This window comes from Ruditapes philippinarum, unplaced genomic scaffold (genome assembly GCF_026571515.1).
Source record: "Ruditapes philippinarum isolate M1 unplaced genomic scaffold, ASM2657151v2 ctg7768_1_1_1_1, whole genome shotgun sequence".
Classification (NCBI taxonomy): domain Eukaryota; kingdom Metazoa; phylum Mollusca; class Bivalvia; order Venerida; family Veneridae; genus Ruditapes; species Ruditapes philippinarum.
The window spans coordinates 3,406-19,967 of NW_026852211.1; positions in this window are offsets into that span (position 1 = coordinate 3,406).

Consider the following 16,562-nt stretch of genomic DNA (forward strand, 5'->3'; position numbering starts at 1 on the left):
AATCATCCTATGGAGTTTAAACACTGTGGGCCAAATGGAACTTAAGTTATGCTCCGGAAGCTGTTTTCAGTTTTAAGGTAATAGTGACCTTGACCTTTGACCTTGTGACCCCAAAACCAATAGGGGTCTTCTACCAAATATGGACAATCATCCTATGAAGTTTGAACACCGTGGGGCAAATGAAACTTAAGTTATGCTCAAGAAACTGTTTTCAGTTTTAAGGTCATGGTGACCTTGACCTTTGACATTGTGACCCCAAAATCAATAGGGGTCTTCTACCCAATATGGACAATCATCCTATGAAGTTTGAACACTGTGGGGCAAATGGAACTTAAGTTATGCTCCGGAAACTGTTTTCAGTTTTAAGGTAATAGTGACCTTGACCTTTGACCTTGTGACCCCAAAATCAATAGGGGTCTTCTACCAAATATGGACAATCATCCTATGAAGTTTGAATACTGTGGGGCAAATGGAACTTAAGTTATGCTCCGGAAACTGGTTTCAGTTTTAAGGTCATGGTGACCTTGACCTTTGACATTGTGACCCCAAAATCAATAGGGGTCTTCTACCCAATATGGACAATCATCCTATGAAGTTTGAACACTGTGGGCTACATGGGACTTAAGTTATGCTCCGGAAACTGTTTTCAGTTTTAAGGTCATAGTGATCTTGACCTTTGACCTTGTGACCCCAAAATCAATAGGGGTCTTCTACCCAATATTGACAATCATCCTATGAAGTTTGAACACTGTGGGCCAAATGGGACCTAAGTTATGCTCCGGAAACTGTTTTCAGTTTTAAGGTCATAGTGACCTTGACCTTGTGACCCCAAAATCAATAGGGGTCTTCTACCCAATATGGACAACCATCCTATGAAGTTTGGTGCAAAATGGAACTTAAGTTATGCTCCGGAAACCAAATTGCTAACGGACGGACGGACGGACAGACGCCAGGGGGTATAACATAATATGCCCGAAATTCTTTCGGGCATATAAAAACCCAGTATCTCATAAAATATTATAATCTATATTTCTTTGTTATTCATTTATAAATTTAATGTAATTTGCATGCAACATGATTTTAATGTTTTACTTTTTGCGCTTCGCACAATATCATACATTGTATAAACAACCTTGAATATGTACTTAATATTTTCTTTTCTCAAACAATCCTACAAAAATTTGACCATAAAATATTTTGCTGAACAGGATCCGCACCCGCTTAATGTATGAATTATACTGTATCTTGATAAGATTCTCTCCATTGAATGAAAATATTATATATACACGTACATAGTGCACTATCATAACCTAAAACACTTCATATATGGTATTATTTCGTTTCTCTTTTTTTGGAATAGAAGAATCAAGGTATTTTTTTTCTTTCTTTTTTTTTTAAATTGAATTATCACGAATTATTTTCCCTGGACACATTGTGTATTGTAGCAATCAGCCTTGATTTGAAGAAAGCTTAAAATGTCCATAAACTTTAAAGAACCATGAACTTTTAGGCTCTTTATTTCTCTCATTTTCTTTACCAGTAGTTTTGCCTCAGACTAAGCGTAGTCATAATTATCAAAATAGAACTGTCGTTTTATGTGGTATATCATCAATGTATACATAAACACGGGGGAGGAAGTGTTACACGAAGGATGGAGTTCTTATGATAACTTGTTTGGAGTTCTTATGATAACTGGTACGGAGTTCCTGGAAAATGTTACGGATTTCTGTGGAAAACTTTTCTATATACTTGGAGAACTCGCCTAAAAAATGGTTATTTTTAACTTTAAATGGGGAGTTTGAGGTGCTAAATTAAACTTTGATAATTAAGCTTGCCCTTCCTATTGTATTTTGTTTCAGAAGAAATCTTTTAGTCCATATTTTGTCGCCTTTTTTAAAAAAATCTGCAAGTTTTGAGAAAAATTACCAAATTACTTGCTAATTCGTACATATTGACCTTTTCATTTGTGATCTTCTTCGTTGCTATACTTAATTACCTAATTATTATGGAGAGCTGCAAACATAAAGCCCGGGCTAATAGATTTATACCCGAATATTCAAATGTTACGGAGTTCTTGCGATAACTCAAAATATGTCCTGGAGTTCTTATGATAACTTTTGTTACTGCCAGTGTATTTTTGTGCTTAATCACGGCGCGTTTAAGCGTATTTTATTAGACAATAAGTGTGTAAATCATTATGAAGCATAGTACGCTTATCATTTGCACAAAAATTTGGTTATATAACGTTGGTTTTGATCGTGTTTTTCAGTTCAAGAGATATTTTTCTTACCTCCGTTTCTTGTGTTTTTTGTGTTTGTTTTGGTCTTTTTGTGTGTGTGTTTTTTATATTTTATTGGAATGACTGTAAACATACTTGATGTAGAGCATTTACTTACAGGATAAAAATACGCTTTGAATCATGATTTCGTCATATATACATTATTCCTGGCAGTTTTAGAGAACATTAAGTAACTATGCTATCGGTATGCATGTAAATGGTTTTCAGCAAAATAGGAGGTAGTATGCACTACCTTTATCTAAATTTAATGAGGTGGGTTGGGTGTCGTCTTTATGTTTCAACGGGTATTTCAATTTCTAAATGGTATCAGTTTTTGTCATAGAAACTTATAAAGTTCTATGACAATGATCACGGTGCATATCCATATCGGTACCCTCTTTGCGAAATCTACTCAAACCGTACCCTCTTTGCACATGCGCAGGTTATTCTCTGCTAAAACCAAACCAGCGATGGATAACAATCCAGTAAAAATTCATTGTAATAAGGAAAGGAGGTATGACACGTAGAAAACATGTATACCACTGAACACTAGAATGTTTTATTTTTGTGCTGATTGTCATGTGCCCGTTTTTCATGTACTGCAACTTCATAATAAGCTACAAGAAATCGACATGTCTTGCCTCGTCCATTACCTCGACATATTTTTCGGGCTGAAATGAACCTATGGCTTGATTATATATGCATCATACATTTCAATATGTTCATATACATATCATCTTTGGACAAATAGCAGTATATTGTCAAAAATAAATGAAAAAATCATAAAAACACCCGAATTTCGGTTTTGCAACGGCACAGGCTACCTCTCCTCTTCATTTGAATTTTTATATCACAGGTACCCTCTCATTTTTTAACACATAGGTACCCTCAAAGCACGAAATATGCTTTATATACTTTTATGTGCACTAATCGCTAAGTATGTAATATTTACATGAAAGTAAGAAATATGACATACATACTTAACGATTAACACAAATAAAAGCATATGTCGTCCTTTGGGGGTACCTATATGTTCAAAAATGAGAGGGTACCTGTGATATAAAAATTCAAATGAAGAGAGGTAGCCTGTGCCGCTGCAAAACCAAAAGCAGGGTGTTTTTATGATTTTTACATTTATTTTTGACAATATACTGCCATTTGTCCGAAGATGATATGTATATGAACATATTAAATATGTGTGATGCATATATAATCAAGCCATAGGTTCATTTCAGCCCGAAAAAATATGTCGATGTGATGGGCGAGGCAAGACATGTCGATTTTTTGTAGCTTATTGTGAATTTGCAGTACATGAAAAACGTGCACATGACAAATCAGCACATAAATAAAACATTCTAGTGTTCCGTGGTATACATCTTTTCTACGTGTCATACCTCCTTTCCTTATTACAATGAAATTTTACTGGATTGTTATCCATCGCTGGTTTGTTTTTAGCAGAGAATGACCTGTGCATGTTCGAAGAGGGTACCGTTTGAGCAGATTTCGCAAAGAGGGTACAGATATGGATATGCACCGTGATCATTGTCATAGAACTTTATAAGTTTCTATGACAAAAACTGATACCATTTAGAAATTGAAATACCCGTTGAAACATAAAGACGACACCCAACCCACCTCATTAAATTTAGATAAAGGTAGTGCATACTACCTCCTATTTTGCTGAAAACCATTTACATGCATACCGATAGCATAGTTACTTAATGTTCTCTAAAACTGCCAGGAATAATGTATATATGACGAAATCATGATTCAAAGCGTATTTTTATCCTGTAAGTAAATGCTCTACATCAAGTATGTTTACAGTCATTCCAATAAAATATAAAAAACACACACACAAAAAGACCAAAACAAACACAAAAAACACAAGAAACGGAGGTAAGAAAAATATCTCTTGAACTGAAAAACACGATCAAAACCAACGTTATATAACCAAATTTTTGTGCAAATGATAAGCGTACTAGGCTTCATAATGATTTACACACTTATTGTCTAATAAAATACGCTTAAACGCGCCGTGATTAAGCACAAAAACACACTGGCAGTAACAAAAATTATCATAAGAACTCCAGGACATATTTTGAGTTATCGCAAGAACTCCGTAACATTTGAATATTCGGGTATAAATTTATTAGCCCGGGCTTTATGTTTGCAGCTCTCCATAATAATTAGGTAATTAAGTATAGCAACGAAGAAGATCACAAATGAAAAGGTCAATATGTACGAATTAGCAAGTAATTTGGTAATTTTTCTCAAAACTTGCAGATTTTTTAAAAAAAGGCGACTAAATATGGACTAAAAGATTTTTTCTGAAACAAAATACAATATGTAGGGCAAGCTTAATTATCAAAGTTTAATTTAGCACCTCAAACTCCCCATTTAAAGTTAAAAATAACCATTTTTTAGGCGAGTTCTCCAAGTATATAGAAAAGTTTTCCACAGAAATCAGTAACATTTTCCAGGAACTCCGTACCAGTTATCATAAGAACTCCAAACAAGTTATCATAAGAACTCCATCCTTCGTGTAACACTTCCTCCCCCGTGATAAAGACCGGGCGGATATCATACTTCCTTGTGTAACATTCCATTGTATTGAGTAATGCAAACAACTTTTAAAGCAGGTGATAAATCTTCATCAGCCCATATGTAATAGAAAGAGCACCGAAACACGAGGCTATCTGATTTGTACGAGGGGGCGTAGCCCCCGAGTATAAATCAGATTGCCGAGTGTTTTGGTGTTCTTTCTCTTTTGTATCATAGTCAAACATGACAGCACGTTCCCTGTTGTCATAAAATGAAACCCCAGGAAAACTTAACCAATGAACGAGCATTTGAATATGATATTTCTGCCGTTTTCAATTTCTCTGCCGTCACAATATGTAAACCCCAGCAAAAATGAACCAATCAACGGGCATTATCTGGAGTGCGGGTAACTGATACCCGCACTCCAGTTACCGCACTGTGCATGTATATGTATACGATTTAAATGTGACACTTTTTCTACAGAAAGTGTCCAAACTATGATACAACTGATTATAAGAGAATAACAAATGAGCATTATTTCTATTAAATCTATATAAACGATCTTTTGTACAAGATTCTACATTATCTAATGCAGTTCATGACCACTCACACTGTTGACTTCCCCATCCTCATGTAGTTTTATTTATCTTACAGTATAATGCTATTATACAAATTTTTGTAGAATAGACATGTGCACAGCAATTAAAACTATATAGGACGAGGTATTATTTCACACCATTTTCTTAAACATTTCGACAGAACTTTGTTACTTCGAGTCCAATATGGATTTGATTTTGATAATACTTTTTGACCGCGAATAATGCAAACGAGGCTATATGGAGTACAATATAGATATATTGGACTGGAAATAAGGAGTACACACCGGCTTTGGTATGAATAATACTATTATAAGTATAGGGTATAATAATAAGCTAAATTTGGTAAAACTGGATCCAATAATGATGTCTGTTGGAAAATCATGTAGGCTTACGCTGTACTTCCTTTGGTTATAAAGTTTGAAAAAATATACATGTTTATACATATAAATCGCACCCACACTGCAACACATTTGATTCCTCTATTTCTTATCTACATATCACTGTCATTATAAGATATGGAAAACAAAAATGGAATACAATGTCTCAATGATTTATCCAAATATAATTATAAATAAAGAAAAAAGAGAGAAAGAAATGTGCAAAAGAAGCAAGGAAAAATGTCAAGAACATCGTAATAATAGAATAATTATATTGAAAAGCACGTAATAACATATATACAGATATATGAAAAGATACAAAACACAAAATATGAAAATTGATAAACTTTAAAATACCTGAGTATCCATACAGAAAGGAGTCCGGGTGTGAATGATACCTGGATACTTTATCACAAATGGAGTGTGTAAATTTATATATACCTTTAACTACAAAATTAGATCGCTGCATGTAGGTTATTTAAAAAATTCTAATACTCCATATTTCGAAATATTTCTTTCCCTTTTCAAATATCTGATTATCTGAATAAAATATTTGATAAAACTACTTTGTAGGGACAGGAAAATGTCCACATGTTAGCCCTCAAAGGGACTCCACTGAGATGAAAAAGCCTAAAATCATAAAATTTGATTTTTTAACAAAGATCAGTTGAGGCACTCAAGCGTTGCACGCTTTTAAGTTTTTGGGTCATTTTTTTTACAACCAAAATAACTATTCTGAAAAAAAAAAAAAACAACCCCCCCCCCAAAAAAAACAGAGAGCGAGCGCGCAAATGAGCTGAAAATTAGCACACAAGTTGATGGTCTAGGCCTACACCAAATGGAACATCTATAACGAAAAATTAAAAAAATTAAACAGCCTTACCTTGGTTAAGTCGATGTTTGATTTGAATTCTTTGAAGTAAAGAATTGAGTGAGGCTTAAATGAGATGTGTTGCGCATGCGCGGAAGCAGTTTTTAAATGAATTTTTTCTCATTATTTACTCCATAAAAGACCTCAAATATTTGAAATTATTCTTAATACAACAATAATGCTGTACCTCATTTTGTAGGGTGGGTGGGAGGCATTTAAGCCTCACTCAATTCTTTACTTCAAAGAATTCAAAATTCAAACATCGACTTAAGGTAAGTCTCGTTTAATGTTTTAAATTCTTTTTCGTGAAAGAATTTCATTCGGTTAAATGAGATTTTAAAGCAATAATGTGAAATTTTTTTACTCACAAATCAGGAGAGTACACCCTCTTGAAATCTGTCAGAGTTGCCTTCAACAGGACGGTCATAAAACTTGGCAAATATCTTGACATTCGACCACCCTGCTTTGGCTAGTATGTCACTATAATTGGTACTGAATTAATCTTTGATTTAGAACTGGAAGCTGATCTAATACTATGAGAACCATATTTCTTTATATCGATTCCAGAACGTAACATAATTGTTTTCAACCACCTGGATATCGTGTCTCTACTTACATGTTTATAAGGTTTTACATAAATTATCAACAATCTTTGATCCTTTTCATCTACATTTGACCGCACAGGTCTTGCGCGCAATAAGTATTCTTGTATCATAGTTTGAGGACCTTTCTTTTGAAAAAGTGTCAGAGTTAAATCGTATACATATACATGCACAGTGCGGTAACTGGAGTGCAGGTATCAGTTACCCGCACTCCAGATCATGCCCGTTGATTGGCTCATTTTTGCTGGGTTTACATATTGTGACGGCAGAGAAAGGGAAAGCGGCAGAAATATCAAATTCAGATGCTCGATCATTGGTTACTTTTTCCCGGGGTTTAAAATTGTGACAACAGGGAACGTGTTTTTATGTTTGACTATGATACAAAAGAGAAAGAACACCAAAACACTCGGCAATCTGATTAATACTCGGGGGCTACGCCCCCTCGTACAAACCAGATAGCCTCGTGTTTCGGTGCTCTTTCTATTACTTTTAACACCGTATATATACATAACCTCCTATCTGGAGGGTAAGCTTTGAATTAAAATTATGTCGATTCTGTTTCAAAGAATCTGCTAAGTTAAAAACAAACTCAGATTTTAACTTTTTAAACTGAACACCACTAATCAATTGCAAAGTCTGGACGCGTGCTGCCTGAGTTACCCTCCAGATAGAAGGTTATCTATATAATTATATACGGTGTTAAAAGAATGAGTCATGTCAAAAAACGTCAGTGGAGCCCCTGTAAGTGGAACCAAGTGATTAACTTTTACCACCAGTATAACGCAAAGCTAGCCTGCACCTCCATATTTATTCTGTTTGTAGCTCAATTTTTGCATCATGCTAGTGATAAAATGTGTTTCAACTGTCAGAACTTTATACTATCATTAGGTGATACAAATGATATTTTCATATTTGATTTATTTTCATTCAAATATTTTTGGCCGTTTTCTTGATTAATATAAATGTATTTATGTATGTCAATTGATCTGAGGAAGCTCAAACTTGCGTTCTGCACATCTTATTACTGTTAATATTTCTACCAGTTTTATTATGTGGCCGTGACCCGCGGGTGCCCAAACCTGCCCTCTACACATCACCTCATTCTCAATATATATAATATCATAAACAAGATCAACAAGGAAAGGCGGCGTTCAATGAACGAAACTGATACAGAACAGTCACAATATTGCTCACTGACGGGCGGAGGGCGACCATGTGCATTATACACCGATTTACAAAAAAATGACATAATGAAGTAAAAACCTTGCTTTATTATAATTTATTTGATCAATTGTAACAATCATCTGTTGAAAAAAATGTTGCAGTGTAACATATCCTTATTTGTGTGTGACTAATTTGCCTTTGCAGCCAGTATTGAGCCAAGCCTTGCTCGCGTAATCTCCCAGAGTTTGAATAGACAATAAACAATATTTGCTCGCGTAATCTCCCAGAGTTTGAATAGACAATAAACAATATTTATGACATAAACTCAGTAGGATAGACTTAATATGGATGGCACAAAGGTATATGAACGAAAGATAATACTAGTTTTTAAATTTTTAACAAAAAGTATGCAGCACTGATGGCCTCATATCATTATATATGCAATCGCAGTCTCGGCTCTTTCCGTCAAACTTCGGAAAGGACCTTTAACATGTTTAACATGAAAGGACGGAAACGTTGTTTCAGTGAAACAAAACGTATAAAATTAATTTCATTATATTGTGTACAAAGCCACTTAAACAATAAATGTGGAACGACACAGATGTCCCCCTTTCTAGCCCTTGACTCACATGATTGGTTATTTTGTTATAGAAAATTGCCATAAATGGGTACACTGAAGTGTTCAATTATGGAAAAAAGAAAAATAATGAAGACTTTGTGATGAATAGTTTTCAAGATAATGGGACATTTAAGGCCCCTGTGACCGAGACCTTTGAACTAGTGACCCAAAATCAATATGGGTCATCTAATAGTTATGACCTTTGAACTAGTGACCCAAAATCAATAGGGGTCATCTAATAGTTATGACCAATCAATATCAGAAATATGAAGACTTTGTGATAAATAGCTTTCATGATAATGAGCGGAAACCATACTAACATTCAAGAACCCTATGACCTTGACCTCTGACCTACTGACCTCAAAATCTATAGGGGTTTCTTACTAGTTTCAACTTATCAGTATTTGAAAAATGAAGACTTTGTGATAAATAGTAACCAAGATAATAAGCGGAAACCATTCTGACATGTAACGCCCTCGTGACCTTGGCCTTTGAACTAGTGACCCGAAAAGCAATATGAATCATATGTTGGTTATGACCAATCACTATGTGAAATATGTAAACTTTATGATAATCATCTTTCAATGTAATGAGCTGAAATCATACTACCATTCAAAAACCCTGTGACCTTGACCTTCACCTGGTAACCACAAAATCATAAGGGGTCATCTACTAGTTATGACCAATCACTATGTGAAATATGACGACTTTGTGATGAATACTTTTTCAAGATAATCAGCTTTCAAGATAATCAGCGGAAACCATGTGGTCTACAGACGGACAGACAGACAGACTGACTGACATTAGCAAAACATTATACCCCCTCTTCTTCGAAGCGGGGCATAATAAAGTACAATTATCAATAAACAAGTAAATTATACATTATTTACTATTATTTTTAGAAAAGAAAAGTACAAACTGTATGCATATTGACAATATTCTGTCTAGGTAAATCAGACAATATCACGGTGCATATCCATATCGGTACCCTCTTTGCGAAATATTCTCAAACGGTACCCTCTTTGAACATACACAGGTCATTATCTGCTAAAAACAAACCAGCGATGGATAACAATGCAGTAAAAATTCATTGTAATAAGGAAAGGAGGTATGACACGTAGAAAAGATGTATACCTCGGAACACTAGAATGTTTTATTTATGTGCTGATTTGTCATGTGCCCGATTTTCATGTACTGCAACTTCACAATTAGCTACATAAAGTCGACATGTCTTGCCTCACCCGTCACCTCGACATATCTTTCGGGCTGAAATGAACTAGTAGCTTGATTAGATATGCATCATACATATTTATTATGTTCATATACATATCATCTTCGGACAAATGGCAGTATATTGTCAAAAATAAATGTAAAATTAATAAAAATTCAAAGTGAAAGTTATGAATTAATCAAGTATTGATAGTTCCCAGTAAGTTTCATTGAAATCCAATATGCAGTTGCAGAGTAATAGTCTGTTATAACTGATCTAGGACTAGGTCATACCAGGGATATGCCTATATCCATTTGACAATGATGGCTCTCATAATGTTATACAATACATGTATGTTAAAAGTCAGCTAGGTCATACCAACTATATCCATTTGGCATTGATGATTCCTATAATGTTGTACATGTACATTGAAAATCCAGTCAACAATTGCCAAAAATAGCAAATGTAAACAATTATGAGGGGCTATATTATTCTGAGTTGAATGGTCCAACTTAAACATGCAAATTATGATAAGCTAATTGAGTGTTTCTACAAAGTTTTGTTGAAATCCAACCAGTAAATGCCAACATTAATAGCAAAAAAATGAAATTCAGACAGATGGATGGACAACATCAAAACAATAAATATCCCTTTGGCCTACTATTTCAATCAGGATAACTTATAGTTAACGCAACTTGTTGGTTTGTGAGACTAAAGTTTGTTTTTTTCAAGTACAACTACATGTTTAAATCAAATCAGTCCATCAATAACAAAATTTTTATCAAAAGACAGTAATTTGACATTAAAGGTCAAGGTCATTTAAAGGGTAAAGGACAGATCCAGTTTGAAATTCTTGGTATGTTGTTCATGAAAACTACAAAATTATTGCCAATTAAACCAAATTCTTGCAAAAAAATACAACAATTTGATCTACATTATTGTGAATATTTGTGCAAAGAAATTGCAATATCCCTTGAACAATGAGAAACAAAAGGGCCATGATGGCCCTCTAATTGCTCACCTGAATATAGAAACTCATCATTACAAGGAACATGTAATATTGAAAACTATATACAAAAGCAGATACAAAAGGGATCAGTGTGATTACATGTGTTGCCTAATGAATGCCATCATGAACTTGGCAAAAAATCATTCAAGCTAAAATCCTGTGTAATATGACAAGATTTTGAACAAACTTGGTAGACACTAACTAGAAAATATCTAGCTCTTTGGTTTTTTTAAAAGAATGTTTTTAAGTTTTTCTTTTGATTGTCATGTCAACCAGAGTTCTGCATGGAATTAAATGCTTTGAACATTTTTAAAGGTGACCACAAAAGGAGCATTCCTGTTAAGTTTGGATGAAATTGGCTTAGCGGTTTATGAGGAGATGTCATTTTAAGTAAATGTTTACGGACGGACAGACGATGAACAAATTGTGAATACTAAAGTTCATCTTGTTACTTTGTGACACTGGTGAGCTAAAAATTTTTGTCTGGACATGACATATACCCTATAAGTCTTTAGTCTTAAGAAATCATTTGTTACTGGGCTCTTGTCTTCTGTTGCTCTCCACAGGGAAGTTCAGGAAGACCGTTGTCACTAACAATGTGTTCATAAACAGTAATCTATTAGCGCCGATCATAACCAAACTAAGGTTGAATCAATATTTAAAGAGCAACATATAATATAGTTTCTACAGGATGTCTTACAAGCACACATTCAGTGCCAACACCATTTCTTAACATTTATAAACAACATCAATGTAATGGAATATCACTAAAATCTCTAAACTTAAATGTGATAGAAGCTATACAGAGCAAAATGAACCGCCCCATAAGGAGTTTTGGTGCTGTGCCACAAACCATCGCCTACGAATATCTGAAAGTCGACCATACTGAATAAATCTACCCCAATATTATGAAAAAAATTCTGTTACATCCGTACGATATTGCTGTCAGGTTGGGCATGTGATAATTTAGAACAATTTTCAATGATATATTTATTTTGTGATATTAACTTATCACTATCACATTTATTGGGCATGCTTATTAAATTTCTGTCAGAATGCTTAATAGAGTTACTTTCTCCTGTGTACAGTTTAGGGGCATGATGATGAACAGCTGTGCAGTTTCAAATTCAGATGTCAATGGAATTGGAAAATATTTGAGGTGGTTCATGTACATAAACTGTAAAGTAAATTCTAAGTGAAAAAGGGATATTTTCTGTCAAAATGCTGAATAGTGTTACCTCCTTCTTTGTACAGGTTGAAGACATGATGTTGAAAGTGTGCAAAGTTTCAAAGCCATATCTCAATTGACTTAGAAAATATTTGAGGTGGTTCCAACATCCAAACTTTAACATAAATTCTAAGTCAAAAAGGGGCATAATTCTGCCAAAATGCTTGATAGTTACCTCCTCCTGTGTACATGTTGAGGGGGCATGATGACCTGAACAAGTGTGCAAAGTTTCAAAGCCATTAGTAAATGAACTTAGAAAATATTTGTGGTAATAAGCAAACTTTACATATGTCATTAAGTGTTTATGCCGATTCTAACGCACAGGGGAATAGGAATATAAGTGATTTTGAACTACAAACATACATAAAAGCAGTAATAGACAACATTCCATTGTTAATTTATATTAGATTTTACTCTTAAAATCAAGGTCCATATAAAAATGCACAAGTTAAACAGGAGTCAAGGTGTCAAAACTAACAATTATAGGAAAGCTAATTTAGCTGATGAGAAATAGCGCAGATGGATAGACAGAGAGGTGCATCTTGACAGTTTTACATAGACGGTACTTATGTGGCTACTGGTTGGGGACCACCAAAACCGGACAACCACCAAACCTGGATGGCTCCGAAAAATGCTTACTTTAGCATTATCTTTGTTCAGTGGTTGTCAGTCACTTTTCATCAACAATAAATCCACGTTTCTTCTAAAATTAAGTAAATAAATTTATTTCAACCTCCGTAAATGATGATATTTAAATTTTTATTTCAAGAATGTTGACGTTGAAATTTGGGGGTCAAGGAAACAATGCCTACAAGCTATAATCATTTGCAGAGTAAACAATAGAATATCAGTGAATTTTTTCACTGTATTTTACAGCCAAATAAAGGCTTTTTCCCCTAGCCAAAAATAGGTATATTTTCCGCTTAAAATGCTAATATTTTCCCCTAAAATGCCTTGTGATCTTCTTTACCAGAACTGTGACTTAACAGCAGCTGACTTGAACATCAGCTAGAAGACAGAAATCTGTGCCTACAGTTGTACCATGCATGATAAATTAAATTGAATTGATTTTTTTCATAAAATGTGATGGTAAATCCCATTTTCTGTTGTTTGAATTTGATTTCAGCTTTTACCTTTTTTCTAATGTAATGCGCTATATTTCCCCCTTCAGGTTTTAAAAATTGGAAAAAAAGTCTGTATCCAAAACTTCAGCATTTGTTGCTGACATATATCATGTTAAAAATCAAAACACACAAGCTTTTATCTGTCTGAATTAAATCACATCATTTACATATCTGACCTGACACATGGTACTGTAGTGTAGACAATTTAGGTAATTTTGATACCCTCCTTGTCGAGCCTCAGAAATAAGTGTCAATACAATTGGAAATAAACAAAGACGTAGTTTGTAAGTTAGCAGAAGAACCTAGCTGAACTGTGTCAAACTGTGTCATTTTTTTGGTCTCTGGGAATCTGTACAGTAAAATGTTCCAATCAACCCTCCAAGTCGGTATCAGTAGGCATTGCATAGAAAATATTGAGCTAAATATAACACGAGACGTTTGCTTAGCTCGTATGTCATCACGAAACTGAATTAATTTTCATCTTGGGCCGTAACCAGTCAAAGAAATGGTTATTGCTGACAAACGTTACGTATTTTAATTAGTCTTCTTTTCTTTTTTTGACAGATATTTTCAATACTTCTTTCCTGATCATCCCCATCATCATCATCATCATCACTATAATCATCATCATCATCATCATCATCATCATTATCATCATCATCATCGTCATCATCATCATCAACAACAACAACAACAACAACAATCATCATCGTTTAATAATATGAAAATCAATTCAAGATTTCAAAAGTAAATGAAAAGTAAATTTTAAATTTGCTTCAAAAGAAAAAGATTACTTTAACTCACATGACAATCAAATGTTAAAGTTCCAGCGTTAACTCAGTATTTTCTATCCATTTTACACAGTTTAATTTCGTGAATCTCTTTTAAAGTGGAAAATCATACATACAATTATAAATATGCATAATTATACAAATATATACAATAAATCATGATAGAGTTTCACATTACATTTATAATATAATTTTTGAAATTGATGAGATTATATAAAAATACGTTAGGAGAAATGGTTTAATATTGCATTATATCATATTTATTAACGGACAGTTTTGAGAGATTCTTTTACATGCATCTATTGAAGTAATACTCACAAATGACAAACGCATTTTAACATTTTTATTTGACCTTTGACCCTTTGTTACATTGACCTTCATTTTGCGTAAGACAGCTCAACTCAACATGGAGAATATTTGTGCAAAGTTATATTAAAATCCATCCACGAAGTTATACTCGGATTTACTTATTTGACCTTTGACCCCTAAATGTGACTTAGACCTTTACCACAGACACCTGAAATTTTCGCGCGACACTCCGCTTCGCCATAGAGAACATTTGACCCGAGTTATATATTTAACTCCCACCATGCATGTATGCATCCGGACAGGGTTTAGCGCTGACCCCCAAGTGTGACCATGACATTTGAACAAGACGGGCGCACAGACACCTAACTATACGCCAAAGTGGCAACTAAGTCGAGCTTACCGCAAGCGTACTCGACAAAAACCTTAATATCGAAGAGAAAGAGGTTGTTTATATATAAATACCTTGAAAATAAAATGTTTATGTGTAAATAGTGTTCTTTTTACTTAAAATATTTGTATTCAGAACAAAACTGCACAAAGTTTATTTAGCATTAAGAATAGTGCACGTTGTTTCACAATATTGACTGAAATAGGAATATTGTTTTCAAGTCTGTGATAATATGATGATCTAAATCATGAAGTTAGCCAGACAGCCGGAGCAGCAGGGTCCGGGTGTTCCCGCTACTCCGGCTAGCTGGAATCCGGTTCCGACTGAACAGGCTAGCCAGAGATTATATGGTAAAACCTGTGCAAAATACCATTTGTGTATTCCATGATGTAATTTCAAATTACTTATCACCTCGAACTCTTCAGGCTAGCCAGAATACTCGAAATATAGACTACTTAGAATAAACAAGAGGGCCAGGATGGCCCTAAATCGCTCACCTGACCCATCGAACTCATCCGAGCAATTACTTAGACAAGCATCCTGACCAAGTTTCATGACAGTTGAGTCAAAAATGTGACCTCTAGAGTGTTACCAAGGTTTTTCCATAATTGAGCAGTGTGACCTAGGTCTGACCCCTGAACTTAATTCAGAAATTACCAAAACAACTTTTCAGACCAATTTCCAGGATATTTGGATCAAAACAGTAGCCACTAGAGTGTAAACAAGATTTTTCTTTTTTTAGCTCCTTTGACCTAGTTTTTCCTCCGAAATAACCCATGTTCGAACTCATCCAAATAATTACATAGACAAGCATCCTGACCAAGTTTGATGATGATTGAGTAAAAAATGTGATCAACAGTGTGTTAACTAGGTTTTTCCATATTTGGACGATGTTACCTAGTTTTTGACCCCAGGTGATCCATATTCGAACTTATCAAAACAAAGTTGCAGACCAATTTCCAGGATATTTGGTTAAAAAAAGCAGCCACTTGAATTTTAACAATACTTTTCTATTTTTAGCTACTGTGACCTAGTTTTTCATACGAGATGACCCATGTTCGAACTCATCCGAGCAATTACATAGACAAGCATCCTGACAAAGTTCGATGATGATTGTGGGAAAAATTGTGACCGCTAGAGTGTTAACGAACACATGTGGACGGACGACGGAAATTCAACGACCCTACAAGCTCACCCTGACATATATTAAGAACATGTGTGTCGTGTATAGCGCGTCCGTGTGTCCGCGGGTATAGGTGTGTCCGTCGGAAATACTCTGGTATTTTGCCCACTTTGAGCCTAAAAATCGTATTACACATGGTCATTTCAGCTCAAATCTCGCCAATTTCGGCCGACCGGCCCCTGTGAGGCCCACCCTCAGTTCCGCAGAAACCCATATGGTGGGTGTGACCGCGGAAATAGGTGTGCTCGTCGGGAATACTCTGGTATTTT